The sequence below is a fragment of the Brachycentrus maculatus genome, unplaced genomic scaffold (assembly GCF_059751285.1).
Source record: "Brachycentrus maculatus isolate JH-2025_06_01 unplaced genomic scaffold, ASM5975128v1 h1tg002102l, whole genome shotgun sequence".
NCBI lineage: Eukaryota > Metazoa > Arthropoda > Insecta > Trichoptera > Brachycentridae > Brachycentrus > Brachycentrus maculatus.
In genome coordinates this window covers 1-21,401 of record NW_028282631.1, presented here as the reverse complement: position 1 = coordinate 21,401, position 21,401 = coordinate 1, and the positions used below count along the sequence as shown (strand labels likewise).

The 21,401-nt window shown below is 35.2% G+C and overlaps 1 long non-coding RNA gene across 1 annotated transcript; it reads right to left on the bottom strand.

The window, feature by feature from the left end:
* Positions 1-14,067: 14,067 nt before the first annotated feature.
* Positions 14,068-14,559, bottom strand: LOC148298402 (uncharacterized). Its single transcript, XR_015839196.1, has 3 exons — positions 14,505-14,559; positions 14,208-14,285; positions 14,068-14,087 (listed from the first exon to the last, which is right to left on the bottom strand). It is a non-coding gene; the product is annotated as an uncharacterized LOC148298402 (long non-coding RNA).
* Positions 14,560-21,401: the final 6,842 nt, after the last annotated feature.

Here is a 21,401-nt window from a genome sequence, read left to right as displayed (position 1 = left end):
AAATTGCTTGAAGAGGAAACAGGAAAACACTCAATCCGAAATTCAAATATAAATGCCTTTTACGATGAAGCAAGAGTCAGCCGAGAACACATATAAATTAAAAGAGTTAATATAGAAGAGGTCAAAAATAAAATTGACTATGTAAACGAGAAGATAAACGTTTCGGAGAAATCCTGGATTCCAGTTGATTGAACAATAATTAAACATGAATAAATTTTACATTGATGCATTAAAGGGCACTTAAATAGAATATTAATGTCGATGGTGTCGATGGTAGTATGAGTGTAAAACAGTCAACAAACTCAATTTTTATACTCATCAATATCGTGACTTAATGTTTGGCCTTTGGCTGCTTGCACTGCACTATTTATTCTTTTTTTATAAGTTATACCTATTTTTCCTTATGAAAGAAGCTTCGAGTGGGATAATATACTTCGAATGCACAGGGTTGAGAATTATTAACGTTATTTTGACAAATGGATTGAAACTATAATTTTCATGCTCTTCATATATTTGAGTCGCTTTGTTTGCTAGCTCTATCTTTCTGTTTCTTTCTGTCACTTTCAGATATTACTTTTATATTTATTCTTTAAATAAGTAACTGAAGTAGTTTTATATTTCGAAACTCTTCGGCGAGCAGACCCAAACCATCTCACTGTTTTCGAGAGGTAATTTTGATGCTTGTAATTTAATGGAAGTACTTTATCAAATTTTCGTTAGGCTTTTGCTACACTATCATCTTTTTAACATTTTCTGTCAGCTACTTTTTTATTGGAAAATTAAGAGCTCGCATGATGTTCTGCAACTGAGCTCAGGACTATTGAGTAATTAACTTAATTTTAAAGTGCGACTGAGTTCATATAATTTAAATTGTTCTTCTTCTCGCCAGAGTTAATGTTGCGCTTAACTTTTTTTGCATACTTTCTCATTATCTTGAAATGCCACTGATTTATTAATTACTAATTTATGTTTATAAAATATTAAAGATAAAGTTAAAGTAGTGATATGTTAAATAAAATAAATCTGTCAAATCAACTAAGGATAATGTTGCCTTCTCCGATCACTATATTTCTATTTCCGTCAATAAAGTTTGATTCCCGTTGATTAAATTGTAAGATCTGATTAGAAATTGAAGAAGTAGTAATCCTTCGGCTCGTTATGCGAAGAATCAGGCATTGTGTGATGAATTATCATATTCTCTATGGCTGAGACGGGGTTTTTTGGTACGTGCACTCAATCATAGTGCCTCTTTTGTGGTGGAAGTATATGAAGCAGATGCAAATGATGGGTCTTCGGACTTACTGAACCCTTCATAGTATTATTATATCGCCTAATGCCTTTATTATAATCTTTCATCGAAGGGAGCAATGAATGAGTTCTCGTGTTGCGGGAGTTATTCGGGAGTTTCGTTTGGCTTCGTCGAGCATCATGTATTTATCGAGGAGGAGGTTGGGATAGTTCCTAATATATGTTTCGTACTGGAGGCTGCCTTCCAAATCGATTGAGTTGCGGCGTAACATGCTCAGAGCTGTTCGAGGCGATTGGGAAATTGCTCATTTAAATAATCAATGTTGGAAGTTTCGATGCAGAGTTCTTCCAGCTTTTTGGTGATAAAGTTTAGAGTACATTGACATTCACACATAATTAATTTAATAATACACAAATAACAATGCACTAATATCGATGCAGATTATATCCCAATATTAATAATATTTATCATAATTATGATATTTTACGGCAAATAAAATATAATTCAATATGTTTAGGAAGTTGTTGTGTTAAGGCTGGGCTATAGTTTTCATTGCGGTAGTTCTTGTTGTAAATGAGATGCGTTGTGTTTTTCGGGCCGAACATATTCAAGAGGTGTTTAAATTGGGCAGACTACAGAATTTCACTCTTGTTGCTATGAGAGATCGGAGGGTTCTCCACAATATGAATAACAGAATTTGTATGGTTCTCCTTATTTTGTAAGTATTAAAGGAACACCGGGTGTTTGATCACTGCCTTGACGGACTATATGTTGCTGTGCTGCAAAATGATGAAATTTGGGCTTGGCTGGTCGGGCTCTTTAATCCATTCTGCGAGTATCTATTTTTACTGTTAGTTATAATCTTTAACGAGCAATCTGCCCTCTGCCAGCAATTTCGATATCATTTGTGTGGCACTTTGTATTACTTTACTTTGTTCATGAGAAACTTCCCCTGCAGCTTATTCGGAATGCAAATATAGTTTATCAGTTTGGAGCCCTTTATTATTTATATTTGGAATGGTTTTATTACAATATCGCCATCGCTGAATTGGTTTGTTTCGTAGGAATAGTTTTTGGAGGATGATCTACGTTGCTCAGAGGAAAGGTTTTACAAAATGTAGGATTCGCTGTCGAGAATATTTCTTAGAAATTAGGATTACCGACGAATTGAAATGCCATTTGTGTGCCCTTGACCCCTGTGCGGATTTGGGAGCGATGATGTTGGTGTAGGAGTAGGGCAGCATCTTAAACCCCATTTTATAAAAAATAGTCAACATAAAACCCGAGAGCCCCGCCAGAGTCTAACTACTGACTTTAATAAAGAAGATTCGAGCAGCAGTCGGGAACTTCTGCTTATGTTATTTAATAAATCTCTGAAAGCATGAAGCCATGTTAAACACATACCTTTGTTTCTAAATAGTGAGGATGATGGTTGGGATCTATTGGCTCAGATAGTTCTCAATGAGTTGGAAATATATCTTCATGGCTGAGCAATCACTGCAATGAACTATTATAAGGCTGTTGATTATTTATAATCGGAGGGGTAATCAAATAATTAATATTGTTTATCACTGACAGTTTTAGATATGCATACTTTGTTATGGTTGAGTTTCTGGTTCAGACTGCTGCCTTGGATTGCGTGAACTTAGTCGTTGGCTTCGGGGACTGTGGTAGAGTTCGAACAGGCGAAACAGCTCGAATTGATGCTTTGGGCCAAATCGAAGGCTGCCTAGTTATTCGAATTCTGGATCATCGGGTTGGTGGTGGACATGAGCAGCAAAAGCACGATGTTCTTCAGGTTCTACCGACTGTCGATGCAGAAAACCAGTGCATGGTATGGTGCAATACAGTGTTGCTTGCGTTTAATCGAATCGACTACCTGTGTTCAGGGATTGGATGTTGGGGTTTGCTGAGTTCTTCAAGAGTTGCTTGACGATCCGCAGGGACTTTATTTATAGGGCTTCGATGAGGAGCGTGTTGCCAGTTTCTGAGGAGATGCTGTCAATCTATACTTATGAACCATTGCTTCCTAGTTCGGAGAAATACACGATAAACCTGTTTTTTATCTTGTAGCTCTTCTCCTCGTTCTGGCTCCGTATCGCATAGAACAAGGCATTCTCCTTCGAGGAATCCACTAGGTTGACCTGCACTGCCTCGACGAAGTACCTAAAATGTTCTCTTGTTATACTGGTATAGCAGCATCAAGGTAGTAACCGCCTCTCACACCCCATCGCAGCTTATGCTTGATGCATGCCCATTGTGGCCCTCATAAACGATTGCGCATTTGGTGGGATAATCGGCATTGATCTGATGGCTAAATATAAATGGACCACATACCAAAGCTACAGAACGATCATGGCGAATTAGTGTGGACTTTGCACATTCTTGACAACTTAGATGAGAAGCTTGTTGAGATAGTGCGGGTATTGAGTAGGGGCGAGTTCCTGAGGCACATGATAAATTATTCGGAACTCTTGTAGTCAGTGAGTATGGCTTTCAGTCGAAGGAAGTGGTCCATTATTCCTTTTGTCTAGCCGATTCATATATTATATAATCCTAGCCGATTCATATATTATATAATCAATCTTCATTTGCATTCAGAGTCATTGTGAAATATACGCGCAGACTTAGTGCATCCGATTTATATTTAATCTGTCTCCGAGGTTTGTTTATCTGATGCGGATATTTCTAGGATCATGCACAAGTGTGTATCGGCATTGTTACTCCTGCTCAGTAATTGATTCGAGATTGGTTGATTATTTCAGATCAGATACATCGATGTATGCCTTTTATGTTTCTTAGGTCTACGCCATTGCTAAGGATAATAAGCTAGTTTATGTGTTCAATTGCTTGATAACATAAATGCTATGAAATATATTTACTTTCGTGATGTTGTCATTACAACTATTTCATGGCCAATGCTCGAACTGCAATCTTCTCATTAAAATTGATGATCATCAGGTGATCATGGCCGAGATTTGTGCTGAAACTGACTGAGATCGGGCGATTACAATTGAATACAATCGATATAAAGCCACTGTTTCATCTTCAAATTTATTATAATCCGACACTTTTATGTTTCGAAGATTATAAAATGTTACTGAGCTGTGTGAGCAGTTGGATTGCTTTGAACAAATTCCGATCCGAATGATTATTAAAGATTAGTATTTGTTTAGCATTCCAACCAATGTTCGCTATGTAATTAGAGTTTGAACTCAACGGACAGAGTCTGTAATCTGCCGATTCAGATTATCAAATTATCGATGAGTTTTCAACTGAGCAATTAATTGATTTATTATATAACGCGTTAACATATTTCATCAGCATACATACATTGCATATCGGATATTTTGTCAATGAATTATCATACGTTTTGACGATCGATGTCGATGGAAACTTTGGGAAATGATAACTGAAGCATCTGTTTCGCTCTTTTGGGGTCTTTGATTTGATTGTTCCCTAAATATAAAAGATAATTACATAATGAAAGAGTGGTCAGATTCTTCCAATCTGCTTTGCTCAGATACTGACATCCTTCATTGCTTATTTGATTGTTGTCTAAATAGAAAAGATAATTACATAACCAAAGTTCGGTCAGATTCTTCCAATCTGCTTTGCTCAGATACTGACATCCTTCATTGCTTATTTGATTGTTCGCTAAATATAAAAGATAATTACATAATGAAAGAGTGGTCAGATTCTTCCAATCTGCTTTGCTCAGATACTGACATCCTTCATTGCTTATTTGATTGTTCTCTAAATATAAAAGATAATTACGTAAGTAAAGAGTGGTCAGATTCTTCCAATCTGCTTTGCTCAGATACTGACATCCTTCATTGCTTATTTGATTGTTCGCTAAATATAAAAGATAATTACATAATGAAAGAGTGGTCAGATTCTTCCAATCTGCTTTGCTCAGATACTGACATCCTTCATTGCTTATTTGATTGTTCGCTAAATATAAAAGATAATTACATAATGAAAGAGTGGTCAGATTCTTCCAATCTGCTTTGCTCAGATACTGACATCCTTCATTGCTTATTTGATTGCACTCTAAATATAAAAGATAATTACATAACCAAAGAGTGGTCAGATTCTTCCAATCTGCTTTGCTCAGATACTGACATCCTTCATTGCTTATTTGATTGTTCGCTAAATATAAAAGATAATTACATAATGAAAGAGTGGTCAGATTCTTCCAATCTGCTTTGCTCAGATACTGACATCCTTCATTGCTTATTTGATTGTTGTCTAAATATAAAAGATAATTACATAAGTAAAGTTCGGTCAGATTCTTCCAATCTGCTTTGCTCAGATACTGACATCCTTCATTGCTTATTTGATTGTTCTCTAAATATAAAAGATAATTACATAATGAAAGAGTGGTCAGATTCGGCATAGTACAGTGATTCGTCAGTAGTTTGATTTTGTTTGTATCCACTTTAGAATTACTGAAATCAATTTCGGTTGTCTTTATTTGTATCTTTTGCAGTTGCAGCCTTTCGCATTCTCCGAGGATTGGATATGCATTTATGATAATGCGCATTATAATAAATGAATATAATAAATAATAATCGGCTACGATTGTTAATTTGCGTGTGAAATTCAAACAATTTGGCACTTCACTGATGGGGTTGGGGTTGGGGTTGGGGTTGGGGTTGGGGTTGGGGTTGGGGTTGGGGTTGGATTTTTTTGTTTTATTATTTTACAGTTTTATGACTTATATTATTCTTTATGTTTCGAGTGCCAATTGCTGCCCTCTTGCAATTTATTTTTACTGCTGCATTATTTTTTATTATATTTTTTTTCGCACTTCTTTTTATTCGTCCAGCTTTTGGCTTTGTTTCGTGGTCGATTCTTAGAATTATCGCTGTTTTGATTACAGCTTCGTTTCCAAATAGGCCAACTTTTCGCGGAGACGATTGAGCTCTCCGATGTCTGTGTTTTGGGTAGGCTTCGCATTATTCTTGCTTGCCATATTTCTCAGTCTCAGCAGCTCTGATATGATTGGAGCAATATCGATAGGCTACTCCACGAAGCTTCGGAGAACCACAGCTTTGTCGTCTGATACTTTTTTCCAGAAAATGATAAATGCTTTATCAGTATCGACCACAAAGTGTTTTCCTTGCCGAAGGTAGTCGAAAAATTGGCGAGCACCTCCGAACCCTTTGAAAAAAGGGTCTTCGTGAGGGAGACTGCAGGCATACCTTTTGATTTCGAATCGCTTTTCGATCGCGATCGATAAAATTAGTTTGTAGGCATTTAAGCCGGTGTCGCGCTGGAGGATGAGTTGGAAGTCATCTTATGAGTGGAGGACCATTTTCATTTCCATTTCCATTTTCATTTTCATTTCCATTTTATTGCTGTAGCCTTAGTGCATTGGTTGTTAGATGAGTTGAGAAAGAATATATGAAACAGGAAAATGCCGATGATTTAAATAAATGCCAAAGAATTAGCTTTGGTTCAGTGCACTATGACACTTTCGTAGTGATTGTGTGAAACTGTGCATGGCTTTTATGCTTCTTTGTAACGAACTCGAAGTCGTTTGAGGAAAAGGCTCACAATGTTTAAATTATTGAAAAATGCATCGATGCCTCGCTCGGAATGAGTCTGAAGCAAGCAAAACGATATTAGAATCATGAAAAAATGTGTTGATGCCAAAATGTGCTTCTACAATCATACTTATTTCAACAGAATAACAAAGACTTATAATACTTTCAATGCAATGATAAATTCATTATCTAATTATTGAATTATTAATTATTGAATTATTAATTATTAATTATCTGATTATCTTATTTTAATTTTATTGTATTTAATATTAATGTATTTTGTTTATTTAATATTATTAATATTCTTCGAAAGGGAAAGAAAGGACCTACACGGTTGCATTAGCTAGGAACGATTAGAAAAAGTGGAGATATGTCTTGAACAACTATCTGAACTAGCGAAGATTTCATGAGAATTTCAAAGCGTTGAAGAAGATAGGGAAGGCAATTTCGCTTCAGTATACTTAGTGGAGAAGAATGAGATTAAATTGCGATATACAGTCAAGGCCTTTTCGAAAGAGAGTGCTTATGCGGAATAGAAAGGAAAAAATCAAAGTATTTCATCGATTAAGCCTAGGAAATTAAAGTATTGAAGGAAGCTCGGAAAATGGTGAATAAGCTGCTCGCGGAACTGGCTTCCATGTATGTTCTCAGCATCATTCATCGGGATTTGAAGCCTGAAACCATCTTGCTCAGGTCCAAGGATGGCTTAGAGTGTGTTATTGCGGATTTTGGGCTGACTGAGTTCTCTGATGGAGTATCTGTTTGTCAGATGCGGCACTTCTGTATTTAGGGCTCCCTAGGTCATCAGCATCAAAGATATGAAAGCGAAGGCGAAGTATAGTTGTGTCTGAGACGTGTTCATTCTGGGCTATATTTATATTTGGAGTGAGCTCTTTCAACAAGAAGACCTATAATGAAATGTTGGTTGAAAATAAAGCATACAAATTCACATTCTAGAACGAAATGTACGGTAAGCTGCCCAGGGAGAGACGAGATTTAGTAAAAAGAGGCTCATTGTTAACCCTGAAGAAAGAATAACAGCCGAACAAGCTCTAGAGCATCCCTACTTCAAAATGGAATTCACAAATGAAGTTCAGCAAACGACCAACCTCAAGAATGACTCGTTGTCTGTATAAAGGACCAACAGCCCCGACAATTAAAGAAACTTCGCAATTACGGATTATTTGCTAGCTGACGACTACTCATCTCACGAGTCTCCACTGCGGACAACGGATAACCCGAAGAGAAGGCTTGAAAGATCCTGATAAAAGAGAGCTGCATTGAGTTCCATATAGCAAAGAAGAACAGGAAAAAAGGACGAAATTGAGTCAATTATTATTTTATTTCAAGTTTGGCTGGATTCGTATTCTGTTCGTTACTATCAGGTGATCTCTCTGGCAGTCACCGTACTTAAACATGGATATATTCTAGTAGGTGTTCTACTGAACTTTGGATTACTTATTCCTACCTTCGATGCGATAATTATTCCATCAGTTTCTGTTGAAAGTCTGTATCTGCTATATGTTGCCCTCTGAATAGCGGAGTAGCGGAGTAGCGGCCTAATCATCAAATAAATATAAGATCATAGAATAATCCAGTTTACGAATCTAGGCTGTTATACTCCTTGATAAAAGTGCTTTTTCATGATATGATCGTTTTGGAATGTTTGCAATTTACGCCTATTAATAGAGAATTAATAGAGAATTTCAATTTATAATGTGTGTTAATTATACTAATTTATACTAATTTTAATTGGGATGGTCTTTGCGAGAGTGTGAAGTTGAGCAATCTTGGGGTTGGGGTTGGGGTTGGGGTTGGGGTTGGGGTTGGGGTTGGGGTTGGGTTGGGGTTGGGGACCAGAAAATAATATTTAAATTATTTCCTTAATTCACAGATAAATAATGCGGGAAGATGAATTGTTTAATAATTAAAAAACAAAATATGGTCTCTACTTTAGGCAAAATCTGTAGAATGCATCAATTGCGTAATATGTGAATTATTCATTATGAGCGGATTTTATCTTTATCTTTTCTTTTACTTTACATCATTCAACATACTTTCGTTTATATTTCATTGATTTCTTTTCTATATTCGACATGATTTTTATTATCACAATTTATTTTATGAGTATTTAATACAAATATTTATGTCCTATTATTTATCAATAGTATTAATGTATTAATTTGTCTTTGTAAATATCTACTTTATTATATATGTATTTTATATCTTTGTCGTCTTTTTTGTTGAGAAGTTAATTTTATGATTTTATGATTATGTATTATGTTTCAAGATTTGATTGAATAATATGAATTTTGAATTAGTTATGCTCTGTTTATATGATAATAAGCGATACACAAATATATAGTATTCTAATAAATCGCAGGTTTTATGGGTTATTAATAATTAGTATAAGGGAAAGGCATATAATTCAATTAGTGCATTAGTGTAAAAGGAAGGCAATGGATTCGAAAGAAAGTTTGAGACCAATTAATCTGAAATATATTTCATGATACTGTTTATACTATTATTCTGATGATAATGGCGCATGTTAATCGATTTTAATTTCATCAATTAATTATTAAGGGAAGTAATATATATAATCCACATAAAATTCAGAGAATTATTCTCATTACAAACGAACCAAAAATGAATCGAAATAAAAGAGCATAGTTCTTCGGCAGTCTTCAGATAATGAGGATCCTGATCATCACACTCTTTGTGATGAATAATTTAGAGAGCCTGCTGCGATATATTGATGAATTATGTTCTGCTGATGTGGGTCTGCAAACATAGGGCAAACATTGACATTATTGAAAAATGTGGAGTATTTGATCGATAACTTCAATGCCAAAACATAAAAATTTGATTCGGGAAGAGTATGAGAAGCGAATGCAGATATACAAAATGGGGGAGTATCTTATTATTGATAACTGATTTGGTTGGAAATGCTGGTTTCATCTGCGTGTGTTAGTGTGTATTATATGGGTTATTGTAAAAATATGCAATTATATTAATTTCATAAATTCCATACATAAAATAGTGAATCACATCAAATCAAATATTAAATTACTCATCCAATTACTTATATCCAATTACTCATACTCCTCATGAGAAAATAACGCCTGTAATTATATTGTAATCCATGACAATACCTCTCTATTATATAAGCAAACAGTCTTCGATATAAAAACAAGAAGAATGGATAATAAACAAAGAGATACCATACCTTCTTATTAACTGTAATTTTACTAATTATAAATCGGATGGTCTCATTAAATTGTAAGTTCTTCTTTTTTTCTCCATCGACAAATGTGTATAGTTCGCAAATTAAAGCTCAGTCGTTATTTCGCTTCTGAGGCATTTACCGAGTTTGTTGCGAAGTATTTTGTTCTTATTGATCAGTGAAATATGACTGAAGATAAGGATGGAGGATGGATCATCGGCATCGAGCATTAGTGAATAAATAATCAGCAAGAGTGTGGGAGTGAGTGTTGATGTTTGTGGAAGTGTCAGCCAGAGTGTGAAGGTAGATGCCAATGAGAATGAAAATGAAGTGGTCACACTAAAGAGCCTAATAGTAATAAATTACACTGTCTTTCACTAAATAACATTGTAATAGAATAATTTAAATAGCCATCGATTTCGGATTTAAAATTGATGCACCCTCAAAACATACATTACATACATACATAAGCATTAATTGATCATCTATTCGAATATCTAGCAATGGAGAAATATGGCAAAAAGTAGTACATTGGCATAATGGCATAACATAAATATTTCCTGAACCAACATCACCATAAAATCCTTCATAATTTACATCACTTACAAACAGACTCATAAAAGGCAAGCCCTCAAAACAAATCGATCAATAAATGCATCCCTTCAGAAACAAAGCTACTCTAAACAAGAAAACTCGCAATTAAGTGGAAATATCAGCATATCCAATAATCAAGGCTGTTGTAACTATGTGAAGAATAATTATTGGCATTCACAGAATTCGAGCTATAAATGTAAGAATATTAAGTTTTATGAATCTATAAAGATGAAGAATATTAATGGTTGAGAGAATCATCATGCCTTGGTTAACTTATGATTATTCTATCAAAAAAAGAATCAATGACATTCAATTACTAATATAATCTTAATAATATAGTTAGTGGGAAAGAGAATAGAAATATAAACTCGCTTTTACTCGCACTTTCACTCTGAGCAATAATATCCCCACTTTCAACAGTATCAATGATTTCCAACAACAACACAATGTCTTTCCTCCTCTTTTAAGACAAACTAGAAAAAACTACATAAGCTACACATCCTAAAAAACCATATAAACTACAGCCATCGAAATCAGCAATAAGCTTCGCAACAGCAATAGCAACAACAACAGGAACAACAACAACAGGAACAACAACAAAGTAAAACTAATCACAGTATCAAAATATAAAGTTGCATTCACTACAAAACAACCACCGACCATCGCCAACAACAAGATTATAATTAACTATGCCATAGCCATTCGAATAGCTTAATGAATTGGAACACTTATCAGTTTCAACTTTCCGCAGCTAAAACAATAACCCTGGCAAATTCAAATTATTCAAACCATTAGAACAATTAGAACTCCCACCAAAAACACAGTCAGCACAATTCAAGAGCGCCATCAATAGAAAAAGCAACTACAATAGAGAACCAACATACAATTCAAAACTTGCTGGTTATTAAGAGGAAGATACACGAGCGTTTAGCTCAGTCATTCTCATATCAATTTAATGTAAACTAAAATGGACTCAGATGAAGACTAAGATGCACTATATGGTCGTAGATAAAGTCAAGTAAGACGTTTGACTGCAACCTTATCGCTGAGCTACTCAAAAATCGATAGGTTCAGGAAAAGTGCCATTGATATTGATGGAAGTTATTATCATTTAACAATAAAAGAAATATATACATAAATATATATATATTTAGAGCAATGTGTATGTGTGTGTATGTGTGTGCTTTAAAGCAGACAGAGTGAGGAACAAATTCGAATGCAGTGAAATTTTTCTCAACAATAACAAAGTTTTTCAATGAAACGAAACAACAAATAGTGGCTCTGAACTTAATGCGAGAGCGAGTTTAAGGGTGCAGGCAGAAGATAGACTAAATAAAGGTCTGATTTGAGTAGAAGTTTGGCCGCTTCACGAAACGATATCTTTCACTGCGATAGCATATGCAGATTGTTCATCAGCTGTTTTAACAACTTTGCGCATAATGATTCGCTTCTAGACATGCTCACGAAGAAAAGCGATTCTGCACATCGGAAGTACGAGCAAAAAAGATTGACTTAACTCAGGGAGAAAGAAACGGCAAATCAAAAGAGCCAGAACAACCAGAGCGACCAGAATAGTCAAGCGAATGGACAAAAAAGAACAATAATTAATAGAAGAGCAGTAAGAAGCTAATTGCAAATAAACATTGTAATCTGTCATATAAATCGTGCATCAATCGATCTCAATTGCTCTCAGTCCCTATCAGACAATATTCGGATACTTTCTGTCCGCCTGTTTGCAGCAAAGGGATTCTATTTCACTGGAGAGCCATCCATCCGTTATTTAAGCCTGGAGAAAGAAGTATGGTGTTCAATGCTTAAGAGAAGGTATTCAATGTTCAAGAGAAGGTCTCATCCCCTGCTACTAACGAGATCGAACCGAATGGAAGGTTGCATATGATCATCGGCATGATGATAAATTTGAATCCAAAAGGAGAATAAATTGCTGAATTTATAAAGTATGCTGAGGAATAATTAGTTAAATTGCTTAATAAGATCATATACTCCAATAGGCATTGCTCGGTCAAACTGCCAGGCCTATTTTTCTCGGAAGCACAACCTTGCCGCTACTTCATACTCATGGATGCATATAAAATTATTGATGGGGAAGCCAGCCCCAATCTTAGGCCAAGAACATCTAGAAATTAGTAAACTTTGTCGAGCAATCACCTCTCTCGAAGTTCATCATATATTTCGACTATTCTCAGGACAGTTGAATTAAATATTAACGGTGGAAATGTCTAGGTTTTGTCAAGCCTAGCTGAATGAGAGATGCCGAAGCTTGGTCTATAAGGTTAAGAAGCTATTCAGCAAGTGTTTTAGCAAAGATTTCAGCCCTGAAGTCCAAGTTCTCTTCAAGATACATGCAATCGGTCGCATCTGGAGTCATTGAGTGATCTATTTCGAATGGGGGTTGCATTCGTGTGCCGGCCAATTGAGCAATTAATAAAAAAGCATCGCAATATATCCCTGAAGCGCGTGGCCGAGTACCTGCTGGATTTCTACGTAAAGCCTATAAAGCGGGAGATCGGATATTTCTGCGATAAATAAATGCCTAATGCATTGAATCATTCTTCGAAGTATCTCAACATTAGCCTCATGGAGATTTGCTGGACTAACAAAACCATCAGTGACAATTCGCATGTCATTTCGAACAAGAATAAGTCTTACTCAAGTGGGCCTCACTCTCCAGCCCACGGGCAAATGACTTAAAATAAGTATACAGAGAGCAAATCGAAAGGACAGAGTATTTGGTCGCGAAGAATCTCTACATCGTTAATGCCAAATTCGTTGCTTATAAGTCATCGATCGAAAACTTCCCAAGCCAACGGACAAAAATGATAGTAAATAAGAGCTCAAAGGGCACAACTGTTGAATCGAAAACAGGCAGTTCTATACCTTAATTAATTGATAATTGACAGTCCTCGGAATAGAAAAAAGATATAAAGTCTTTGTTTCATCTTCAAATTTATTATAATCCGACACTTTTATGTTTCGAAGATTATAAAATGTTACTGAGCTGTGTGAGCAGTTGGATTGCTTTGAACAAATTCCGATCCGAATGATTATTAAAGATTAGTATTTGTTTAGCATTCCAACCAATGTTCGCTATGTAATTAGAGTTTGAACTCAACGGACAGAGTCTGTAATCTGCCGATTCAGATTATCAAATTATCGATGAGTTTTCAACTGAGCAATTAATTGATTTATTATATAACGCGTTAACATATTTCATCAGCATACATACATTGCATATCGGATATTTTGTCAATGAATTATCATACGTTTTGAGGATCGATGCCGATGGAAACTTTGGGAAATGATAACTGAAGCATCTGTTTCGCACTTTTGGGGTCTTTGATTTGATTGTTCCCTAAATATAAAAGATAATTACATAACCAAAGTTCGGTCAGATTCTTCCAATCTGCTTTGCTCAGATACTGACATCCTTCATTGCTTATTTGATTGTTCGCTAAATATAAAAGATAATTACATAATGAAAGAGTGGTCAGATTCTTCCAATCTGCTTTGCTCAGATACTGACATCCTTCATTGCTTATTTGATTGTTCGCTAAATATAAAAGATAATTACATAATGAAAGAGTGGTCAGATTCTTCCAATCTGCTTTGCTCAGATACTGACATCCTTCATTGCTTATTTGATTGTTCCCTAAATATAAAAGATAATTACATAATGAAAGAGTGGTCAGATTCTTCCAATCTGCTTTGCTCAGATACTGACATCCTTCATTGCTTATTTGATTGTTCCCTAAATATAAAAGATAATTACATAATGAAAGAGTGGTCAGATTCTTCCAATCTGCTTTGCTCAGATACTGACATCCTTCATTGCTTATTTGATTGTTCCCTAAATATAAAAGATAATTACATAATGAAAGAGTGGTCAGATTCTTCCAATCTGCTTTGCTCAGATACTGACATCCTTCATTGCTTATTTGATTGTTCTCTAAATATAAAAGATAATTACGTAAGTAAAGTTCGGTCAGATTCGGCATAGTACAGTGATTCGTCAGTAGTTTGATTTTGTTTGTATCCACTTTAGAATCACTGAAATCAATTTTGGTTGTCTTCATTTGTATCTTTTGCAGTTGCAGCCTTTCGCATTCTCCGAGGATTGTGCAGAGAGGCGAAAATTCCTTTTGAGTCAGTTTCAATGGAAATTCGTTGATTGCGGCCCTGAATTTCTCCGTTATTTTCGATCGCTCCTCCTCCTCCTCCTCTTTGTCGAATAGCCCATCTTTATCCTACTGAATCGGTGGATTCTCAATAGGCACATACGAATCGATTTCGTCTTTAATGGTGTGAATCAGCCCCTCCTCGTTTTATATTGATTTCCTTTGCGTGAGTGCAGCAATGTAACTCTTAGCGCATGGACTTTACTTTCGAGCGAAACAGCTGATAATATGGTCGTTAACTGTCTCAAGTTTCAGAGGCCAGTAAATGAACAGATCAATCATCTTCTGATAAATGCAGATGGCTTGCTCGTATCGGCCATGGTCTGCACTGAACTGACCGTACTGCAGCATCAAATTATACTTATCTTCCATTTTATGCGATGTAGCAATTGCCCGTTGGTAGCACTAGTTCTGCAGATCGACCGCATATAAGTGTCGGTAGATATCTTGTGCCTTGTTATACATTCCTAGTTGTTCGAGAGTCTTGCCAATCCATTGGTAGATTTACTTCAATTTAAACTCAATGAATCTTTTATTCTTGGCATCGATGGGTACCTGGGCATTATGCAGTGCAGTTTGGTATACGCTTAAGGCGGTATTCGTGGCTAGGAATTCTTTGGCTGCTTAGAGGTACTTTTTTTAATTATATAATGTTTATCCTTTCTTTATTTTTACGGAGATTAGCTTTATTTGGATTTTGTTCAATACATTTTCTCCTGCGTCTTTTGATAGCTTCTGCATTTCACCATTAGTAATGAATTCGCTGAGATGAACCTCGAATTCTGCGAGGTGCTCCGGTTTGGGGCTGAATTCTATAAAAAACTTTCCTTGGATGTCTTCGAATGTGTATGGTAATATCTTTTTGCAGCCATCGCCTATTGTAAATATGACAGAGGCTCCTTTCTGGCTATCGATTTAGTTTATCAATGCACATTATTTGAGTGCCCGAACATTTACGAATATGAATTCAAGGAAAATTTATTATTATTTTCTATTTTAGCAGAAAGTTTGTCGAAAGTGGTTGCACATTTATTTCACTAAGGGTTCGACAAGGCACAGCTTGACATTGGCATCTGACTGCTAACTATATTCCACAGCAATAGCATTGACCGATTAGTTAATCTTTTTGATCTGCCCGAGCAGTGAGAGCCCGAATGCCGGTTGCTTTTTCTCTTCGATTTCAGGTTTGAGATTTAAATATTCTAGCAAAGTTTAGAAATTGCCATATGGATGATTCCTAATAACCTCCTGAATTTATTGAAAGATATGAGAGTATAGACCCGGATTATTGTAGTTGTTCCAATTCTGAATGGCAAGCGCAATAAAACTTCTTAGGATCTCGCAGGATCTCGCAATCAACTTGTTCTTTACATCTTCGGCAGCCTCGTAAGCCTTTTTATCCCCCTATGGCAACTATTCGAATTGTCTCTTAAAGGGGAGTTCGAATATTAAATTCTCATTGAATTAGGTCCGATAGTTATAATAATTCCATTGCCTGTCGCTGCAAAGATTCGATAGAATTTGGCAATTTTATGGACTTTCATTCTTTTTCGCAATTTCGAAGAGCTCGAGACGCATATTCTTTCTAATTGACTCGATGAAAGCTAACATTACTATCTATCTGTTTGTTTTGTTCTAGTTTTTCTTGAGGCTATCGATGATGATTTCTAGTTTATAATCATAATAGTCGATATCCTTTTCGGCTTTCGTGACCACGATCGCCACCGATTCAAAGAATTTGTTCATTATCCCAGGCTCACTCATAAGGGTATCTATCTTCAAGATATCGATCAAGTTTAAGAATGGCTTACTCAAGCCATCGATATCTTCCAAGGCCAAGCTCGCATGGTCAATTGCCAGGATGATCTTCGCCTAATCGATATACTGAAACGACGCTTTAAGCATAAAGGAAACAGTGAAGACTCCAACATACGACCGAGCCTTATCATGAAAGCCAGCCATATCGAGAAGATCCTCATCTTTTACACTACCCCCATATTTGATTTTATGATCAATGTTCGGCAGAAGTGTCACCGAGTTATAAGTATGGCCAACTTCCACACCCACACCTTCAATGAAGGTTTAGTACACAGTGGCTATCTTAGTTATTTTTTTGCCCACTAACTGCTTGCCAACTAAGTAATTGAAGAGAGTAGATTTGCCAACGCGAGTCTGTCCCATCAGGAAGATTGCCTGCTTTCCCACAGACTTGAGAATCATATGTCCTGCATACATGCAGCCTTATAGTGTCTTTATATTCATTTCCTCGATTTCTTTCATGATACAATATAAAAAGTTTTATGAAATAATAGCATAGCATCGCCAATTTATAATTATAGAATATGGAGACCGATATTTAATGATGCCTTTATATATAATATGGAGACCGATATACATTGGCATACTCTGATTCTCGAGCAATGTCATATTATGCCTGAGTTATCGACGCTGAGTTATCGACGCAGCTGCTATATTTTCTGTTCATTCATTCATCAATCTTGTATTGTTCATTTATAGTATCAACTCATACTGACTTATGCTCTGCTGCTCAACTCCCTATCTACTGCTGCTGTCAAACTGTGAGGATTGCTGTGATTTGAATTGCTTTTTTAGTTAGATGGATTCTCGTTGGTACTATTGTTGGCATTGATATAGTTTATTTTAGAGAGAAGTTATCAGTTATTATAAGGTTATGATGCTTATTTATTATTCATTATAAATAATGTTAATAAATATATTAGTGCGATGTCTGCGATGTCTGCTATGTCTATAAAAGCTAAGAGTCTTCGATATAATGTGTTTCCTATGAAACAAATCACATCGAAATATAGCAGATACTCATCACCAATGTATTTGAGTCACATGGAGTTGGGGTTGGGGTTGGGGTTGGGGTTGGGGTTGGGGTTGGGGTTTGGGGTTGGGGTTGGGTTGGGGATAAAATTATGTGGGTTTTAATTATTTTTGATAGACTATCATTATGAAGTATAGAATAAGAATGACGATCAAATGGGCAAAGAGTCTATGTTCTGAGAAAGTGTTCGCTGAATCTGGCTCTGTATTAGTGAAAGCAAAAGGATAAAGTGCTGAGATCTTTGTTCTGAAAGAGATCCTTCAATCTATTTGATAGCTAAAAATCTCTGTGTAGCCTATGTGCTCGTTCATGCTAATGACAGTATTATTTGTTGCAACCATAGTAACCAAACATAAATAACTGTGGAATTATCCCTCTGATACTTAGAGCAGCACAGATGAACAACATATTTATACTGTAGGTAATATGAATACTTTTGGCATTGAGGTGCTTATCATTGATAGCCTTTCATTGTCTTTGAATCCTGGACTTTTTCAGGCTGAACAGAGATCTCCTTATTGTTCTATGTGGCCACCGCGCCTTGATTGGATGTACATAATTGCTGAACAATGCCTATTAATTTGATAATCAATAATTCGATGACATATATGACAGATTAAATTCTTTGTTACCGTTTGGTGTGAGTATTTATATTGAGAATTCTTTGAGTTATAGTTTGTAGTTTAAGACAGATCTAATTTTGCGTGCTAATTGCTTTGTCGATCCATGCATTAGAGTATATTGATGGAGCCATCAGCCTTAATTGACAACCATCCAACTGTATGAGTTTGAAGATCGAACACATATATAAAAGGAGACTGATAACACTCAGAATATTAGAATGATTATAAATATTAAAAAATGAAATATATATCAAGCAGAGCATCTTTGCTCGTATTATATCGGAATAGCCTTTAGTTTATCTATATCTCTTGTTTTTTGTCTCGCAGTGTTAACTGCCTAACTGCATTGCCAATCATAACATAGTGTGAAAGTTTCAGATCTGTTTGAATAATGCATATGGTTGTAAAAGAAATCTGTGTCTGCACATATATATATATAATCAAACCCGTCTTTCATGGGGATATGTCTGCACATAAACTAAAACGAAACTGTTACTACTGACTCCACCCAAAAGCTGGTTATTTCACTAACTCAGATGATAATCATAATGACTATGAAATCAGCATTGACAGCAGCAATATACAATTGACCATATCATAAACTCGATCATCATACAACAAAAGTACCGAAGAAGATCTCATTTGATTTTTGAGCTATCAAGCGCAGGCCTAACTTCAAATAAACCATCTTTTAGAAATTAGCAGGAATTCGAGAATCAATGCCAATATGAATGCTTATATGTGCAATGGCTAAATTGATTGGCCCATAATATTGTAATAATATGGTTATTGGATGCAGATCACTCCCATTCGACTTTATCCCCTTTGTGGATCATCCCGAAGAAAGGCACCCAGATAATTGCAGGGTCTCCAATCTGATTACTTTTGTGGGTTATCATCTTCTTCCCGTTGATCAGAATGTCCATCTGTTTGTTGAGCACATCCACACTGATCTGTACTGTGTCTCCATTTGTTATCTGAGGGAGACCTTCTTTCAATATCTTACCACTCTATCCGATTTCGCCCCATCCGTAGTAACGGTATCGATGATGAATATGTGTAAATGCATTCGAATATATATTTAGTCAACGGCTGATGAATTAACTGCTGCATATATCATTCATAAATTGTTAATATAAAAGTCATAAACATACACAACGCATTTGATAGATACATATTAGTGATTTTTATTACTATAATCAATGCACGCATTCGAATAGTCACATACTGTAAACTATACACTCCTTTCTTCCCCAAGGCGATGATGAATCACCGACATAAATGCTGTGAGTGATACCGAATTGAATTCTGCCACTTTTTGTATTGATGGTCTTCCATTGGTTTATTTGCTTCATATAAATGGGTATTCTGCCGAATAAATAACCATAGCAATCGCCTATCTTTTAGATAATGTTGCCATTTCTTTCAATTTTGAAGTTGTTAATGTCAAACGATTTTGGATCAACCAATTATCTTCCTATCCATTCCACTTTCTTTTGCTTCCTTCCACATTCTCTTTCTTCTTCTATTTTCTCATTCTGTTACTTTTATGACTTCTGTTCGATTTTTTTCTTCTATCTTCTTTCTTTTGCCGTTTCTTTTTTGAGTCCCTCGTTCTTGATTTTAAACTCTTAATACTATTTTTGTATCGCAATTTTTTAATTCTGTATTCTTTATATTATTTTATCTTTGTCGAGTGTTTTTTGTTGTTCTCTTTTAATTTATTGCTATTGTTGCATTTTGAGTCTTCGCATTTGTATTTGTATTTCCATATTTTTCTGCTTTTAAATTTATTTATCCTGTATTTCGTTTTTTTTGGAGGCCAATTGTTCGAACTGTTACTGCAATAATTTATACTTAATTTCTGAAGAGGCCATCTTTTCACGGAGATGGTTCATTTCACATATGCTGTTGTCATTTATTATTGTAGGAGTCCTCGGATTCCTTTTCTGTATGATGTTTCTAAGTCTCATAAGTTCTGAGATCATAGGAAAAATATCCATGGGCGATTACTCAAAATTTTAAATAGTCAAAATTTTGCCTTCAAAGTATTTTTTCCAGAACACAATTGTCGCTTTCTCAGTGTCCACTCCAAAAAATCTTCCTTCCTTAATATAGTTAAAAAACTGCTCAGGGTCCCCAAAAACCTTGAAGATCGGATCTTCGCTGAAGAAGTTACGAGTAAATCTTTTAATTTCCAATAGTGATTCTATTTTGATCGACAAGATGAGCTTATACAGGCGTTTGTTGGCATCATGTTGCAGAAGTAGTTGGAAGTCATCTTCTGAATGTAGGACTATGTTTTGTTCGTATCCTGAGTGCATATGATATGTTTATTGTTTTGATCAATAAAATAAGAAACTAATGATAACTAATAAAAGCTAATAATAACTAATAACTCATAAACAACAAAGAAACTACCAACATAATAACATAATCAGAAGGCGATAATTTATTTATCTTATCATTTTTATAGATTAGACATAAAATCAGAACAGTAAATCAGTTGAAAAATATCCAATAATTCCATCTTTGAGGCCAACCCATCGATTAGCTTCAGTTTTATCAATAACAGTAATCCTTTCCCCTGATCTTAATTTTAGTAAGCTTTTCTATAGGTTAATAATACAATCTTACATTATTATGTTAAGGCGAATAATTTTTCAGCACAACATAAGTTTCCTTATTTCCTTTAAAGTCTAAGTATTGCGCTAATTGCGTAATCCGCTTTATTTATGCGTTATCTTTAAAATCACTCATAAACTTAGACTTCCTTTATTTGTTCTAATTAAATTGATTCCCTAATTAATTAATTTGTGTTATTGGTAGTTGTTTCGAAGTAATGAGTTGTTTATCAGAGTCCCTAACTTTTAATTATGAGGAATGATTTTCTTTGGACAATTAATATTCGTTTTTGTTTGCATTCCCAAAGATAACTTCATTGATGTTCTCTATTTTACTTTATGATTTTTATATATCTGATTTTATGTTTAGTTTGGTAGTTGTGGATAATTATTTTGAGATATTTCGGAAATGCTCCTTGGAGTAATTTTTTATTATTTATTAGATACCCAATTTTTGTATAATTTTTTAGTTAAAAGTATTTACTTCGTTGA